This window comes from Rhinolophus sinicus, chromosome 1 (genome assembly GCF_057876585.1).
Source record: "Rhinolophus sinicus isolate RSI-liver-muscle chromosome 1, RSI-T2T, whole genome shotgun sequence".
NCBI classification, from domain to species: Eukaryota; Metazoa; Chordata; class Mammalia; order Chiroptera; family Rhinolophidae; genus Rhinolophus; species Rhinolophus sinicus.
In genome coordinates this window covers 84,663,327-84,682,119 of record NC_142501.1, presented here as the reverse complement: position 1 = coordinate 84,682,119, position 18,793 = coordinate 84,663,327, and the positions used below count along the sequence as shown (strand labels likewise).

Sequence of the window (18,793 nt, the reverse complement as noted above, 5' to 3'; positions counted from 1 at the left end):
ACATAATGGGGGGAATAAAATGTTCAATGTAATAAAACAACCATTAATAGTTATTCAAACGATGTTTTACACATCTTAAGTAAAGATGTTATTCCCAAGACATGATAAGATTGTCAGATTCCACCCATTCTAAAATAATTGGGAAAATATTCAATGCCCGGTGGGAAATATAAACAAAGTTAGGGGACTGGGCAAGTATCGAGTATTGACTGTGTAATAAAATTGCAGGTGAGCTGACAAGATTAGACTGATAGTTACTAAAACAAACAAACAAAAAATAGTATTAAGTAGACACAAATATGCAATCATTGTTTGCTGTTTGTTTTTGTTTTTTACTTGCTAGCTATCACCAAGCAGGGATCAAAGGCTGGGAAAGAGTAAATCATACAATAAATATTATTTGATGTGAATCAAGAAATATGTAAAGCAATGGACTAGGCCTTGGGAGATACAAGTGGTTTAAAGGAGGCCCATGGGAGAGTAGGAAAGACTAAAAATGCTTCTTCTGGGAAGGAGACCAAATATAGGAAGACAAATGTGAGAAAAGGGAATTATTAATTTCACTCTATAGTTTTATGTCTTCTTATGTTTTCATTATTAAAGACACGTTATTATTATTTTTTTAATGTAGAGCACAATTTAACTGCAGTATATTTAGCTCTGTCTCTATAGCTTCTATCTATCTAGAGTCAGGTGTGTATGCCACAGTTTTAATATAGAACCGTATATTTTAGGAGATATTTTTACTCTGTAATATAAAAAGTTTGACTCATTAACTACAAAACAACAAAGAAAAACTAGGATAATTATCACCAATTTATAAAGGATTATCTTATATTCATGATGTATTTAATCAAGTATTATGCTATTCTTGCATTTAATCAAGTATTATGCTAAAATAAATAAAATAAGCATTCAATATCCTGTTACACTAACTAGAAATATCTTGTATAAGTTGAGACCCCAATCATTTTAAAATTAGATAATAATTAGTAAAATTTAGTAGTCAATATTAAAGTCTGGACCACCTAAAACAAAGTTTGCTTTTCTCTCCTAACAAATCATCCTTTTGAGTTATCTTACTAGTTTAGATGACAAATATTTTCAGTTGACTAAAACTTGTATCACAAGTCTTACTTTTAACAATCTTTAACAACCTGGGCCTTAAAATAAGAATATTAGCAATTTATTTCCATGAACCTCTCTACCTGAGTATAGTTCAATTTAAAAAATAAATAAATAAAAATAACTGAACAGTTAGTTTTTTGACTAAATAATATTACACTAGGGATAGATTCCCGACTTTTTATGTGGAGAGGTTTTATTTCTATCACTAAACTGCTAATGAGGAGTTGGGTTATAGGTAAAATAAGTTCCATGCACTCAGCTTTTTCAGTACTAAAATAAATCAACAAAGCCAGAAGCAAAATCAAGTTAGTATGCCAAGGTTAGAAATACTAAAATAAAGCTGGAATAGGGGAGAAAATAGCAAAGTAGAAATAAGCTCCACAGGTCTGATAAATGGAACAGGTAAAATACAGTATGGGATTAAAACATTTTTAGTCTGGACTGCAATCTGATCCTGACTGTAGAGTTAATTCCTGTATTTTCAGCCTGACTGTATCCTAACTAAACTTCAATATATTTGATTGTTTTTTCTCTCCCTCTCTCCTCCCTTCCTTTCTCCCTCCTTCCCTTCCGACCCCCTCCTTCCTGCTCTTCCTTCCTTCCTTCCTTCCTTCCTTCCTTCCTTCCTTCCTTCCTTCCTTCCTTCCTTCCTTCCTTCCTTCCTTCCTTCCTTCCTCCCTGCCTTCCTCCCTGCCTGCCTGCCTGCCTGCCTTCCTCCCTTATCTTATTCAAGAATTATTTAATGAGCACTTACTACATGTCAGCAACTTTACTAGACAAATGTAAGTATTTTAATCTTTTTAAATATCAATGCATTATTTTATTTAAAATTTAAAACGTTACTTAGCAACAGAGAGTTTATATTATTCTAAAATAGTGTTAATACTTTTCTCATTTAGCAATACAATTGAGTATAACATGTACAAGTTATTACACAGTAATCAATGGTTTCATTTATTTTATTATTTCAATTAATTGCTTGAAAATTTCTACTTGCATAATTTTCAGAACGTTCAATATTCTGTTTTGGAGGCTTTTCCCTTCCCTAAGCTGTTTAAGAACTTGGACACTTACTCTCTGTATGGGAAATTGGTCCTGCATCTGATGCCTGGAACAGAGGTACATGGAAAATTTGTGGCCAAGCCTTCTCCTGACGCGCTGTTGCTTTCTAAACAGTGGAGGCAGCACTGCAGATATAGAACTGTGTCTCCATTGAAAGGATTATTAAAATGCTTGGGAGTACAAATCATACAGGTCACCGGATCAGGCTTTCTATCAGCCATACCCCTGGAGCTCCCATTTCCACTTTTCACGTTGCACAGACATTCCCCTCCTGGGGCTCCATGGTTTGCGGTGTCATCCTCACTTACTTGAGTCGCTTCTCTATGATACCCTGAAATGATGACATACAATAGAGAATACATTCAACAAGACGTGGTACTTTTCATTCTCTCCTCTCCTTTGATTTTGCTTACTTGGGCAACATTTACTAAGATGCAGTGTGACTTGGTTATTCCTCCTAGTTCCTGAGGTGTTGATTTCTTACATTGAGGTTTTGGAATATAAGAATACAGAAGTAAAAAAAAAAAAAAAAAAAAAAAGAAGAATGTGTTATAGTGGGATGGCGGATAGAAGATTAGAGGATGTAGTCCTCTTGCCTCATAATTTGAAATTAATATGATGTAGAACAAACTGCTTGATTTCCTCATTATACAGGCCCTGGCTCTCCAAATCAGGAAGAAGATAATGAGAAAACATTTTATAACCATCTTGCAGATCAATGGGTTAGTTTATTCTGAAATGGTAAATTTTTCAGCTTTAACTCTCAATATGATTCACATTTTCATCCTTGTGGGCCTTATAATTAGTGAAAATTCCTCTGAAATAAGATGGCTGTCACTCTCAGCTTTATGTGCTGCTATAATTGTGTGTTGTCATACTTTTGTAAGTCTTGGTAGACATCCTATATGGAATTTCCCCAGGTAATAAGAAGGAGGGAAATGAATCAGTGATGGTTGCCCAATGGGAATGGCCCTATGGGGAAAGATGTTCTCCAAAGGCTAAGAGAATAAACACTACTGCTTGTTGCACCAATTGTGGGAGTTGAGATCCTAGTCAAATGTAGCACCTGTCATTTGGTGATGACTAAATCACCAAATGAGCCTGGTGATGCCAGACTTTAGATGCTAGACACTATGGCCAATAGTATAAGAGAGATTGAAGAGTGGTCTTTTATTGGACCATGTTGTTCTGTTTTGCTTGGTTTGGACGAAATGCTTTTTATTTTTAGGCCAATCTAACATTTTTAATATAAAATGACCTTTACTATACAAACAGCAATCACTACAGTATCCACATAGCAGTCCAAGGATGGGGCATGGCAGGAAGAATGGTGGGCGGGAAGGCATTCAGGGTCCCTACCACTTCCCTTGCCTTCAATCACTCTGTGGCCTGTGAGAGCATGAGGTTTTAGCAAAGGGCAGATCAAGCCAGCCAGAGAAAGGAGGGCCCTGATGCTGAAACTGAAACAGACGAAGCACAGCAGGCCCCTGCAACATGCCATCCCCCACCATGGCAGCCTCCAAGGAAAGCCAGATTCATTTAAGAGGTTATCAGAAGATGGTTGGGACTGAGACAGTCAACCATCATGGAGCAATAAAAGAGATAGCCATAATAGACTAATGACAAGGATAAATGATGGTAAAAGTCATAAAGACTGAATTTTCCAGCTACCTGGAAGGAGAGGATATTCTAGAATCAATTTAAGAAAAGCAAATGAAGTAGCATTTTTCTACTTCAGAGGCATGGGCAGATTCATACTTGGTACAAATACATTACATATTAATAATAACCAGTGTCATCTAAAAATAAATAACCACTGTCATCTAAAAATAGATCTGTAATCACAACGAACCTCTTCAATCCTTAACTTGTAAATATCAAGTCATTAAGAAAATATATCTGAAACTTGGAAATAGGCAAAAGAGATCACTATTTATTTTCTTGGGGTCATGCAGTGGGACTTCCTGTCTCTGGGTGCGTGTACCTCTGTTTGACTTCCCATTTACTGTTCATTAGTATATTTCACTGAAGGAAAGGTGTTAATTTGTAAAAACCCAATAGTGGCACAAGTAATTATTGTCCAATATAAATGAAATAATTTTTGCCTCATAGCTTTGCAAATACATTTTATTTGGTAGAGATTCAACCTGTATCAGTAAAACTACAGCTGTAATATCTTGTAAGATATTAATCAGTTTTGTATCTAAATTCACAATCTAACTGATGCATCCTATCTTTCTGCTGTAAGAAATACTTGTGCTCTCTCCAATTTACTTTGGACTTGTCTTACCAAGTTGCTGGTTCCCTCATTAATGAATTAAGTAAATCTTTGACACATACTCACTTTGTATTTGAAGGACAGCCAGGCTTTACATTTTTGGAAGTGATACGTGTTAGGAAGAGAACATCTTGCTACTCTTCTTGGTACTTGGATCAAGAGATAGGAATAAGAACTTCCTGCTAAACTGACTGTCAGAATTTATCACTCCTGGAGGCATACCACCACATAATTCTCCTTGCTGGCCATGGCTTCCGTAATTTTTGAAACAAAATATTTACAAATGAAAAGAGAAAATGGGAAATTGCATAAACAAAACAGGTAATGATTAATAATATTCTTAATCTTTTTGGCTAAAGTAATTTAGAAATTAAATGAGGTAAGGGCAAACATAGAGTGTTCACTTATTTATTCAAAAAATGTTCCTGAGAATACATAACCATGAAAGATGCATTACAGTATCTCTGAATGTGTTCATATGTTTAAAATTAACATACATTAAAACTGACTTTTTTTGCCTTTGGCATGAAATTTTAAGTTTTAACACATGCATAGCTTCATATAACTACTATCACAATAACTACTACCACAATTGTTGCATTACTCCGCACTGTACATCAGATCCCCAGAAGTTATTTATCTTATACCTGGAAGTTTGCACACCTTGACCAGCCTCTCCTCATTTTGCTCCCTCACCCAGCCTCTGGCAGCCACCGATCTATGCTGTTTCTATGAGTTCAGCTTTTTCATTCTATACATAAGTGAAATCATGCAGTATTTGTCTTTTCTCTGTCTGATTTATTTCACTTACTATAATGCCCTCAAATTTCATCCATGTCTTTCCAAATGATATATTTGGATTCCATTTTTCAGGTTAAGGAAGTTCCTTTTTGTTTCTAGTGCTCTGCGTTTTTCGTTTTTGTTTTTATAAATACATGTTGAATTTCGTAAATGCCTTCATTGTATCAAGTGATATGATCATTTTTTTAGTCTACAAATGTGGTAGATTACATTGAACATTTTTCCAATATTGAACTGCTATTGCATTTCCAGGATAATTGCACTTGGTTGTAGTGTACTAATCCTCTTATATGTTCTTGGATTTGATGTATTAATATTATGTTAAGAATTACTTGAATCTATGTTTACATGGAATATTTGTCTATGGTTCTCTTTCCTTGGGCTACTGTTGTGAGGTTTTGATGAGAATAATCCTGACCTTATAAAATGAGTTGTAAAGTAGTCACTCATATTTTATTATCTAAAAGAGATTGTGTAAACTTGATGTTATTTTTATATGTTTTCTCTAATTTTTCAGCAAACTGTATGGGTCTACAAACAATCTTTTTCAGAAGGTTTTGAACTACAAGTTAAATTTAATTGTTATATGACAATTCTTCATGGGTGAATTTTCATGTCTGGGATCTTTAAAGAATTACTTTATTTTGTCTAAGTTGTTGCATTTATATTTTAACTTCTTTATATTATTTCCTTATTGTTCATTAATTATCTGTGGTATCTGTGGTGATATCCTTCTTTTATTTCTGATATTGGTAATTTGTGTCTTTTGTGTTTTCTACTTGTCAGTCTAGTTAAAAGTTTATGAATCACTGGGAGTGACAAAGAAATGTACACAAGTGGACACGTTGGTCCATGTTGCTCAAGCAGTAGTTCATCATAATCAGAAGTTTTTGGACGCTGATGGTATCCACTTTGAGCTTCTCTTGTAATTGCAGAAGTCAAATGTGATTTGTATTCATCTTTTATTATCAGTATATATTATTAAAACTTTAATAGGTTTTCCTTTCTTAAAATGTGTATACATTTTTTGGCACCTTTTGTATATTAATATTTGCAAATATAAATACATAGAATATACTGTAAAGAATGTACATTTTTTTCTAAGTAGTTTGTGGGTGAGTACATAAATTCATGATATATTTGCTTATATCGATATACATATAAATAAATTGATTAATAGATATAATTGAGGCAAAAGACAACTGGTGAATCTGATCCTTGCACTAATTTTGTAAATTTTTAAAAATTTGAAGTCATTATCAAACTAAAAACTAGCAAAAAATAAGTCAACAAGTAGAAACACTTTATATGGAAAAACATGTGCAAGAGAATCAGAATATTGCACAAACTCCGGGGCATTGTAGATTTTGTGAAGGAGTGGTGTAGGATAGGATTCATTTATTTGTGTTTTTTGAACCACTATGCACAATGCTAAATGTTAACTAACATTAATTAAAGTGGGAAAATTTAATTTAAAAATTATAATTACTGGGTATATTTTTAAAAAAGAAGAAAAAAAGCGGAATGCATGTCTTGTTTGTGTGAGACTACACAAGTTTCTCCTTCCTTTGCAACAGTTTCTCCATTTGCAATTGCTTAGGTCAGTCTGGGTCATGGCAGCCCAATATCTATTTTTAGAAATGAGGGTGGGAGGTCTTGCCATATTCTTTATTCCAATTCTATGAGTAAATTTGAAATAATATGAAAAACATTTCATATGTTTTTCCTTACTATTTGCTTACTATTGTAAGCAAATCTGTTTGCTTACTATTAATATATCTACAAGTGAAAATGGCTTACTGAATTCTAATCATCCAAACCTAATAGACACTAGCAGCTTTAATTTAGTTGAACGAATATCCCTTCTCTATTCATCTGTCTGTCTCTGTCTCTCTCTGTCTGCCTCTGTTTCTCTGTCTCTCTCTCTCTCTGTCTCCCTTTCTATAGCCATCTGCTAGATATTTGGCGTATATTATAGCACGTATGTGGAATATATGTATATATTCCATTTTCTTAAGGAATAGATCCATGACTTTGTGATGAAAGTACTACTTTAATTGCTAAATTGTGTCCGTCCAACTGTGTGTTTAATCCTAACTCAACAGGTCTATGAATAAAAAAGTGTCTCAGTTTATAAATTTAACTTTACACTCAAAGAGAGATGGGATGTTGTCTCTTTTCAACAAATGTATCCTCAGCACCATTCATTTCTATTAGCTTCAAAGCATCCTTTACAAGTAAATTTTTAATAACTGATTTAATGAACTGCACCAGATCTATGAAATTCCGTTAAAACATTTTTTTCAGACTCATTAATATGATTCTTATATAGCATAATCCAATGTGTTTAATTATGAGCCTTTTCAGGAACAGATAAATGACCTAAACTATTTTATATTGATTATAAATCTATGTATATTGTATGAATAAAAACAAGTTAATAATGATTTATTTTAGCTACTAAATATTGAAGTTAAATTTAGACGATATAGAAAGAGACATGGTCATACACTGAGAATCGCACTGTCATTGTTTATAATTATGACTGAAGATTTACTGTTGCATGTGATCAAGGTTTTCAGGATATAGAGAGTACAAGAAGAATTCTAAATAACTCATTTAAAAAATCTCATTTCAAGTTTTTATTCAAAATAAATGCATATGTGTCTTGTCAAAAAGGAGACTAATTAGTTTTGAAATATTGCTTTGAAGTTGTCGTGCAGGAGACCCTGCTCGCTGCGCCATTTGTCGTGCAGGGAGGCCTGCGGGGTGTCTGCTCCTGCTCCTCACACAAGAACGCAGGATATGGTGAGGCCAAAAAGGAACACCCACGGAACCATAGGTAGGGGAGTCATACCACTATGTTCTCACTGGAGGCTGGGTTCACTGGATTTGCGACCTGCTGTCCGTTTTTCTGCCAACCCCACGACTCTCCTCCACTCTCCTCGGCTCTCCTCCGTAGCCGCAGCAGTTATATTAGCAGCCAATTGGCTAACTGGCCACAGCCGACGGTCAACCAGCCCCAGCCGACGGCCATCCACTACCCGAGCCAGCACCCTTCCACGTGAGGCCAAGAGCCTGTAAACTACTCTCTGGGGCTCTGTCCCCACAGAAGTGACCAGGCATTCTTTTAGAAGCAGGCAGAGAGTGATGGTAAAATTTTATCTCACAGTTCTTCAAGCTCATAAATGTAAGTGATGGCTAAGATTAATGACTTCTTGTCATCGAAGCTTAGAAAATTATCCATTTCTTGGGCAGAGGAATAGACACTTCTCCACAGAGGACATACAGATGGCCAATAGACATATGAAAAGATGCTCAGCATCACTAATCATCAGAGAAATGCAAATAAAAGCCATAATGAGATACCACCTCACTTCTGTCAGAATGGCTATCATTAATAAATCACCCAAAAGAAAGTGCTGGTGAGGATGTGGAGAAAACAGGACCCTAGTGCACTGTTGATGGGATTGCAAATTGGTGTAGCCACTATGGAAGTTCCTCAAAAAATTAAAAATAGAACTTTCTTATGACCCAGCAATTCCACTCTTGGGTATTTATCCAAAGAAATCCAAAACACTAATTTGAAAAAATATATATGCACCCCTATGTTTACTGCAGCACTATTCACAACAGTCAAGCTATGGAAACAGCTGAAATGCCCATCAATAGACAACTGGAAAAAGAAATTGTCATACATTTTTACAATGGAGTATTACTCTGCCATAAAAAAACAAACAAACAAAAAACACACAAATAAACACAAATCTTACCATTTGCAACAACTTGGATGGACCTAGAGTAGGTTATTCTAAGGGAAATAAGTCAGACTGAGAAAGTCAAATACCATATGATCTCACTTATGTGTGGAATCTAAAGAACAGAATAAATGAGCAAACAAAACAGAAATAGACTCATAGATACAGAGAAAAAACTGATGGTTGCTAAATGAGAGGGGGTTGGGGGATGGGTGAGAAGGTGAAGGGATTAGAAAGTACAAATTGGTAGTCACAAAATAGTCATGGGGATGTGAAATAAGGTATGGAGAATATAACCATAATGTTACAATGACTATGTAGGGTGTCAGATGGGCACTGGACTATTCAGGGGGATCACTTCATAGATTATATAAATGCCTAACCACTGAACTGTACACCTAAAACCAGCATAAAATAATATTGAATGTCAACTATAATTGACATGTCAACTATATGGTATTATAATAGTCAGTGGTACTATAATAGCTACGTATGATGTCAGAGGGGTAATAGACTTGGTGGGGTTATCACTTTGTGAGGGGTGTAAATATTTTGTACACCTGAAACTAATAAAATTAAATTAAATTAAGAAAAAAAGAAAACTATCCATTTCTATCAAGAAAGGAATAAATTGGAATATTTTGGTAAGTTACTCTATCTCACATTCGAATACCCTTTATTTGTAAAACAAGTAATCCTTTCCAGAAATTCATTTTTATGTTTAGGAAGCATTAAAATGTGCCCTTTAAAAATACTACTTGCTTCAAGTCTGTCAGGTTTAATGACAGTGACACTTTACATATTGAAGAATGAACAAAATATCTCAGCAGATATTTCCCTCCTAATGCTGTATAAGTAGTTTTTCCATTTCTTAAAAATAATTTTGTCTTTCTAAAGTTTACTTGTCAGAAATGATAAAAAATAAAAATGGATTTCATACTTTAAATTATGCTAGCCTTAAGTAAAATATGTTTTAAAGCTCACTGTTTCCCTCTTTTCTAGTATTAGACATTACTGGTGATATAGAGATACATTTAAAAGCTATTTATTTATTTATTTATTTATTTATTTATTTATTTATTTTTAAGGAGGGCACAACTCACAGTGGCCCATGTGGGGATTGAACTGGCAACGTTGGTGTTACCAGCACCAGCACCACGCTCTAACAAACTGAGGTAACCGGCCACCCCACACCCACCCAAAAAAAATCAACTTTTTTAATGCTATAGAAATTGAGGTAAGGATGCATAAAATAGTAATGTGTTTACTAAGTAGAATTTATAAATCAAGGGAGATGCTGCTTATTTTTTATCACGAATATTGATAATAAAATATATACAAACTGTAAATGAAATAACCATTTAGGTCATCATCAGATTATTGATTTAAAATTGTAATTTATTTCTCAATATAAGTTTGAGCAGAAATTATATGAAAAATAAGTGATCAATTAAAAGTATAATAATACTTGGGAAAAACTTCCATCTGGAATTATTACGGTGAGTTTTATTATCAAATTCAAACTTGTTAAAGGTCATTTGGGAGTAATTCATGGGAATAGTAGTTAACGAGTTATCTGAAATTGTCTATCTGTGGAAAATAAGGTACAATTTGTGGAATACAGTATATTAGCAACTTTGAAAATTTAATACATATGAAAAAGACCTGTATTTTGTAATTGTGAGAATATTTTTAGAAGACTACATTAATATATTACTTTTTCTTATCATTAGTTTAATGTTCAATAACACAACAATAATTTATCTTAGTATGCTTAAATTTTTCTTAGAGTATTTAAAATAGAAATATTTTCTTATGCAGATATTTTTTTCTGAAAATATGTCTTACATTTGAATAGTAATGTGTTTGTTCTATAAGTACATGCTTTTCTAGTTTTTTTACAGATAATTGATGTTGACTCAAAATCTAAGCATGTTATGAATCGCGATCATGTTTGGCTTTATAAACTTGCAATTTGACAATAAACTGAACGCAACTCAGCAAACTGACAATCTGACATATCATCAGGAAAATAATGGGCACCAGAGAACTGGTTCAACAGTGAAGTTCTCTGAGAAAGGCTGAGAGTCACTGGGCTCACGGAGAAAATGCTGTATGCCGACATAGGACAGCAATAGAGAGTCAGTTGGTAGAGAGAATGGAGAAACATTGGATGGAAGATAGCAACTGAGAAAAGGAAGGAATCTTAAGATGGTATTTCTTTCTCCAGCAAAACCTAGTGTTCAGACTGTGCTCTTTAGGTTTCTGTATAATCAAAGAAAGAAGTCAGCATACAGTTGAAAATGCCTACTGACCATCCAACTTAAACATAATATTTCATTCTCTGTTCCCTGGTGAGATCCTGGAGTAAAATAATTTGAATAAGGTAAGCTTCGTACCTATAATCAAAGCCAGTGTAGAAGGTATGTCCTACCTAGAGATACAGGTCCTGTTGGCATCAAAAGAAGGCATGTTAATAAGAGTGAAGCTGGGCAGAGAAGACTGATAAACCAATAGATGATAGATAGATAGATAGATAGATAGATAGATAGATAGATAGATAGATAGATATAGATAAAATGTTGATAAACAAACAAACAAAAAAATGTCCCAGTGAAGTTGTAAGAAAAGAAAAAGTGCCTTGTGTAGAAATAAGAACCTGGAGTGCAGAGACAGAATATTGACTAAATCAAGCAAACAAATAGGAGGACAGCTTCTGAATATCCAAGAATTTCAACTGCTCTTAAAAATTCTGTGAACCATGATGTTTGGGCTTATCAATTACATTTAAAGAGCTAAGAAAGATGTGGATACCACTAAAGCTTTTTAACCTCCTCAGGTCTGAGATCTTCATGTGTACAGGAATGTTTTGAAGTGGAAATTTTATCCAGGTTTAGTCCTTTTCCAGTGAAGAAAACACCAGAACTGACTATAGTGTCAGTATGAATCCCTAAGCACTTTATGGATATTTTCAACCTCCTTGTCCATAATCATGGAGATCAAATCCTGGTTTTATGGATGGAGAATGATGCCATTTTCCATTGACATAGTATTTGTTCTGATTCTCCTTTGGAAGGACTGACTGAGGGCTGAAAGCCTTGGAAAAAATAATGAAGAATAATCCTAATGGTTTACTTCAAATTCAGCCTTGGTCAAGTAGATGGAAAAGTTGTATTGACTATGGAAGGCATAGAAAAAGAGGTACACATGAACAAACATCATAGAGTTCTTCTTAGCCATTCATGTATTCTGACAATTAGCTGAAACATCCCTCTGGCCATTGATCTATGGGTGCACAATGGTATATTTAGATGTGAAAAGTTCCCAATATTATCTCCTAAATCAAGCACACACCAAGAACATTGGTTGTGTTTTAAGTGCCTGAGTTGGCAGAGAAGGAACATTCTTTAATAAATAGGGACATTTTTAAAGGCACAAATGAGCGGTTGATAGCAGAGAGTAATTGTACCACTTTAGTGAAAACATTTGTTTACTAAGAGTATGGTAGAGCTATAGAAGATGGTTCGAATGAAGTATACACTTAGTTTGTCCTGGGTTGTTCAGAGTTATGAGTAAATGTAGCAGTATTTCAGTCTACTGGGAAGTCTTTGCCCTGGGAGTGTGTATCACAGGTATTTGTATAGTATTAGTCAATAAATATCATTAATATCTGAGCCAGATTGTGTTCTGGGAAGTGTATGCGTATCAGTGAACTCGTCAAAGTCCATTCTCTTTCAGAAATTTGAAACTTACAAGTCTGATACAGGACCATCAATAGTGACTGTAGACTATGTTTACATTTTGAAACACCACCTAGTGCCCCGCCAGGATGGTGTTATTGCCAGCCTGTCAGCCAGTGGAGAACAATTCTCTTTGCTCTCTCTCCACCATGGGTTTACCTCTGAATGTCTCTGGACCTTGCCCAGTTGCTGTGGCACAGAGATTCATCTTAGTCAATCATCATAGTCCATTGTAGACGTGATTACATGGTCATAAAATTCTCAGGTTGAAGAATTTTTTTGAGTGGGTCAGCTTCTGTTATCCCCAAATTAGATGTGGTACAAGCTATCTACTCTTTGATTTAGCTTTTAAGGTGTATGTTATGAATCTAAGATATTGAATTTCTTAAAGAAAGCCGCCTAAATTCTTTGGCAAGAATAACATTTCTGACTCTGAATTAGCTGCTCCAGGATATGATTACCTTGGCTAAGCAGGAATTTCTCTTATTTCGGTACCTACTAATACGTATTTCCTGGGGCTGGGATGAAGATGGAGCTGTAGCCATAGCACCTACTCAGATATTAATGAGAGAGCTATGAAATACATTTGAATAAAACTTTGCCTCAGGTGATTATATATGAATGCAATCATTAACTACACCTAAGTCTGTGTTATATGAAAGATTTTTCAGGAGACATCCATGAAAAGGATGTCTCAAAGCAAGACCTAGGGAATGTTTATACAATGTTAACAACTGAGTTTTAATGAGAAACAATATGGTGACCTATTGATATAACTGAAATATTTTAAATTTTAAGGGCACATTATTTGAATAAAAGGAACATGAAGAAATAATTTTATATCCCTTTTTAGATCTCATAATTTATTTCTTTTAATTAAATTCAAAGTCTAGTGTCTTCTAATTTTGTAGCAAAAAAAGGGATGCATAAGGTATTTTGAGAAGTTGGGTTGTAAAAGTGGTATGCTGGTTTTATGGGATAACATAATATATAAAACCTTCCATTAGTGCATGACCTTCAATGCCCTGTAATTATCCATTTATTTATACATTACCTACTCTTCAACAACTGTAAGACATCTTGGGGTTAAGGCACATGTTTTAATATTACGTCATTGACCAAGGGTAGCTTGGATCTTTCCTATTCACTTTATTAAGTGGGCAATTGATGAATTTTATTAAATCCATCCTAGCATGACTCAGCTAAAGTTACTGGTGTACTTACTGTCTAGTGATAGTTGTTCAGGCCAACTGTAGACAAAATACTCAGGTGAAAACAAACAGGCTCTTCATTCTTAAATTTCAAAAGGCAAACCTATAAGATGAAAATTCATTTTATATAAACCCTCCTTTTATAGGTTGTTTTAATAAATGACATAGATGAAAAGGAATTATTAACAGGAGCTGCATATCTTGAGTCAAATAAGGCGCAGAGGTATTCAGGTCAAGCCTAACTAGAACATGATATGTCCAGTACTTACAGAGACATGATTAGACATATAAATGAAGTGGGGTAATGAGATGTATCAACATACAGGCAATTGGAGAGCCATATATAAGCACTATAATGGGATGACTAAGCCTCAGAAAATTTAGCTTTTAAGAAAGAAGAACTGCAGCCAGGCATAAGGAAGTACATTTTGATCCCTGTTATCTTACATAACCACTAGGAAAGGTTCTTCCCACCCTCATAGCCCCAGCACGCTCTTTGTTTTGCCCCCAGCAAATCACTTTAGGATCATCTTGCTTTGGAAAATTGTTTCTATTTCTATAGTAGCACGTCTTAGTAGGGTAAGGTGATTTGGTCAAGAGATGGCTGATGCAATTGTATTAATTAAAATGGCACTTTAAGGTAATTCTGTGCAAAAGTTTTTTTGCATTCAAATGACAAATGGATACAAATGCCATAGCCAACAGTGAATGGAAAACAAAATCAAAGCAGCAAGCTCTTCCTATTGAATCAAGACAAGAATAAAAATTGTCATAACTAAAAGTATTTTAAAAGATTCGAACAGCAAAGCTTATAATGATGAGACATAAATTAGGTCAATAAAGTAGTTAAATCTAATTTATCAGCTTTGAAGGCATATATATATATATATATATATACATACACACACATATGTGTACATATACATACATATGTATATATGTATACACACACATTTAACTTAGAAAATAAGCATATTTACAGAGAGAAGCATAACTTTCAATTCTTCCAACTATCTTAAGTAAACAAAAATAACTTCACCTTACATGTGCAATATATGCTAATTACTACACAGAGGAGGCAAAACTCTACCTCTACCCATTTTAGGTTTTCAGTTGGGACTCATACAAAGCGACAGATTAACAACAGGAAAACCATTTATTAATGCATGCAGCGCATATCATGAGAGAATAACCTAAACCCAAAGTAACTGAAATGGGGTCTCAGAATTCCAGTTCATACAAGCCGTCTTCAACAAAGGACAATACATTTGTAGAGAAATGACAGGACAGAGGAAAGCAGTTTTAGGCTTCCAAAGGTAGCTTAGGTGAATACCTGTGCGAAGGTACATATATGGGAGGAAACTAATGGAGTAAAGTTTGTTTGCAGATTTCTCTGGTGCCATCCATGTCTGGGCTGATAAGAGTCTGATGCTAGTTAAAGGAGAATTTATATGTTGCCTTTAGGCATAAAAGGGGGAAATTTTTCTGAGTTTGTTCCTTCTTAATTGCTTTCAACTCAAATTAATTTTTATGTCAAAGAGGCATATGAGTATGGCGTGACATATTCTGCTTTCTTTTAAGTAGAAACAGGGGAAGAAAAACACAGATTAAAAAAAATGAAAATCACATTCAATTTCAACAACCAAAGAAAATTGCTGTTAAAACTTTGGCATATACGAGATCTGACAATCAAGTTCGCGAACTTGTTGAACTGATGTTGCTAACCTTTTTTAATATCAGAGGGATTATTCATTATACATTTGTACTAACTGGACAAACAGTTAACCAAGTTGACTATTTGGAAGTGCGGAAAAGGCTGCGTGAAAAAGTTAGACAACCTGAACTTTTTGCCAATAATTCATGGCTCTTGCATCATGACAGTGCACCAGCTCACACGGCACTGCCTGTGAGGGAGTTTTTAGCCAGTAAACAAATAACTGTATTGGAACACCCACCCTACTCACCTGATCTGGTCCCCAGTGACTTCTTTCTTTACTTGAAGATAAAGGAAATATTGAAAGGAAGACATTCAGGACATCAAGGGTAATACAACAACAGCTCTGTTGGCCATTCCAGATAAAAATTTCAAAAATTGCTTTGAAGGGTGGACTAGGTGCTGGCGTCGGTGCACAGCTTCCCAAGGGGAGTACTTTAAAGGTGACCATAGTGATATTCAGTAATGAGGTCTGTAGCACTTTTTCTAGGATGAGTTCGCAAACTTAATTGTCAGAACTTGTATCTTTAACTTGATTCAACTTCATTTCATGACTGTTTGAAATATTGTTTTTATTGTACTGCTCTATTAAATTAACTACATTCATTAATCTTGAAGTAGTTATGTAACTGGAGATTATTACTTGGCTTTGTGGTTGTCTTTATTTGCTTATTAATTTATTTCCCATGAAACAAATCAAAATATGTGTTTTTATTACAAATTTGATTTGATATTGTAATTTTTCATTATAGAATTTCCATCTGATATTTTTATTATGCTTTTTATGTCTCAGCAGAGACTATTTTCATTCATCACGAGTGTATTTTTTTAATCTAATTGAGCATAGTGTAATAGATGCTGTAAAGGACTTGTCTGATAATTTCAACATATGTATCAATTTGGGGTTGTCTCCATTCATTATGTTATATTTTGAGAATGGGTTACATTTTCCTGCTTATTTACTTATCAAGTAATTTTGCATTGAACACCAAACATTTTGAATGTCATATTTTGGAGATTCTCGATCCTGTTATATTATTCTAAAGAATGTTTATTTCCATTTTTTAAAAGTAGGGAATTAATTTGGTTTTGGTTGGATTCAAACTATAAATTCTGACACTTGGGTGGCAGCTTGAATTGCAATTCAGTTCTTTCTATCAGCACATAGCTAAACTTTGTTCAATCTGCCTCAAGCTTATGTGGTTCAGATTCAGCCAAAGTGTTGGAAAGAATGTATACCCAGAATCTGGGGCACCTCATTTCTAGATTTTTTTCTCCCTCACTTTCCAACAGATGCAACTGTCTTGAAATCTTTTTGTTCTTCAAGCCAGAAAGACTGGCTTGTCAGAGTTTTAGCCACATCTGAGGTACCAAGACTTCGTTTCCAAAGTCTAAATTTAGAGGAAAAAAACAAAACAATACACCTTGTATTCCCTGTGTTTCCTTCTTACAAGTTTCAATTCACCTCTAGAATTTGCCTGGTTCTGTTTATTCTCCAAAGCCTAAAAGTATTTATTTTTGATTTTTTTTTTCAGAGTTAATAGCTGTTATCTGTGGTAGTGTCAGTCGGTTAAGAATTTGCTTAGCTATATAAAAAGTTTATGAGAGAGAGAAAGTTGTAAGTGAGTGGCCACAATTTGGTGTATCAGTTTGGTTCTTTGTGTTCTTGGAACATGAACTATTCCAGGAATTCTGCTGATATCTCACCCCAAATGAGCCGTGTTACAAACTGCAGCAAGCTGCCAAGATAAATATCTGGGTGGTCAAGCATGTCCATAACTGCATTCAGTCTTTATGGATTCAGCAAGTTCTATAGGATTTCACCATGCTCCCCAGTGGAACAGACTATGGTATGGACCCTCAGGCCCTGCTCTGGTCTAACTCCCATTGGAAGAGTCCTTAATGTGGTTTCCTTTTCTCAGTGGCCACCAGCCCAGGGGATCCAGCTAGTCCAGTCCCAGTGTGGCTAGTCCAATGCCTAAGGGAATCAATGAAGTTCTGTTCTGGCTACTCTAAATATTTGAATGTCTTAAAAAACAATCTTAGATTTTTTTTTCCCTTCTCTTTTACCTTTTCTTCCTGGATGATCTTATCCATTCCCAAAGCCCTAATTACCATCTCTATGCTAATGACTATCAAATTTATATCAGCAACCCACTTCTCTCCCTTAAGTTCCAAATTGGAACACCCAACTGCCTAATTTGCATCTACTTTGAATGTCTCAGATATCACAAATTTAACTTGTCAAGAATCAAACTCTTAATTTGCATCTCCCTCCTCCCCAAAACTTCATCTTCCCCAAACTTTCTCCAATGAGTTGTAAAGACCTAGGCTAGTCTCATTTTAATTTTAAAAATTCCTATAAATCTATGGGGGGAAAGCAAATAACCCATTGGAAAACTAGGCAAAGAATAAAAACAGTTCATTGGACAAATGTATGAAAAGATACCAAAATTTACACATATTAAGAGGAATACATTTATTCAAAAATATTATTTTTCACATATCCAATAGACAAATGATCCAAAAATTTGAAAACTACTGTATCTGTGAGGCCAGCACACAAACAATGGATCGAGCTCCCCTGAAGGAGATAAATATCTGGCAATGTTTACTAAAATTACCAATGCATTTATCCTTTGATTCAGAAATCCCACCTCATGTAATCTAAATAACAATTGTTTTTAATATACATACAAAGCTGTTAAGTGTGGCATTCTTCAGAATAACAAATGATTGGAAACAATGTAAGTATCCAGCAATAAGGAGCTGGTTAAAGAAATTATCTTTTATCCTGGAAAAACAAACAAACAATTAAAAAAGTAATTAAAACATTTTAAAGTACTGATAGAGATTTTGAGGTTATTTTTGTAAAGAATTTTAAAAAGGTGCATAATCATGTATATTTTGTATCACCATTTGTAAAATAAAGTGATAAGTATAACTACATTTGCTTTTAATTACAGACAAACTGAAAGAATAAATGAGAAACTAATAAAAATGGTGGAGTGAGGTGGAGGGACAGAGCTGCAAGCATTTTTTTTTTTAATAATTTTGTCTTTGAATCACATAAATATATTAACGAATCCCAAACTTTATAT

At 34.4% G+C, this 18,793-nt stretch overlaps 1 long non-coding RNA gene across 6 annotated transcripts in view; it reads right to left on the bottom strand.

The window, feature by feature from the left end:
- Positions 1–18,793, bottom strand: part of LOC109452884 (uncharacterized) — a 173,052-nt gene that overhangs the window by 71,483 nt on the left and 82,776 nt on the right. The window contains exons 4-5 of one of the 6 annotated variants that reach the window (XR_012493882.2): positions 13,992–14,081; positions 2,203–2,521 (exon numbers count right to left, since the gene is read on the bottom strand). The exons of 3 other annotated variants lie outside the window; for them this stretch is intronic. This is a non-coding gene — a long non-coding RNA (uncharacterized LOC109452884). The remainder of the gene's footprint in view (positions 1–2,202; positions 2,522–13,991; positions 14,082–18,793) is intronic. 2 more of the 6 variants (XR_012493883.2, XR_012493885.2) reach the window with 2 other exon arrangements.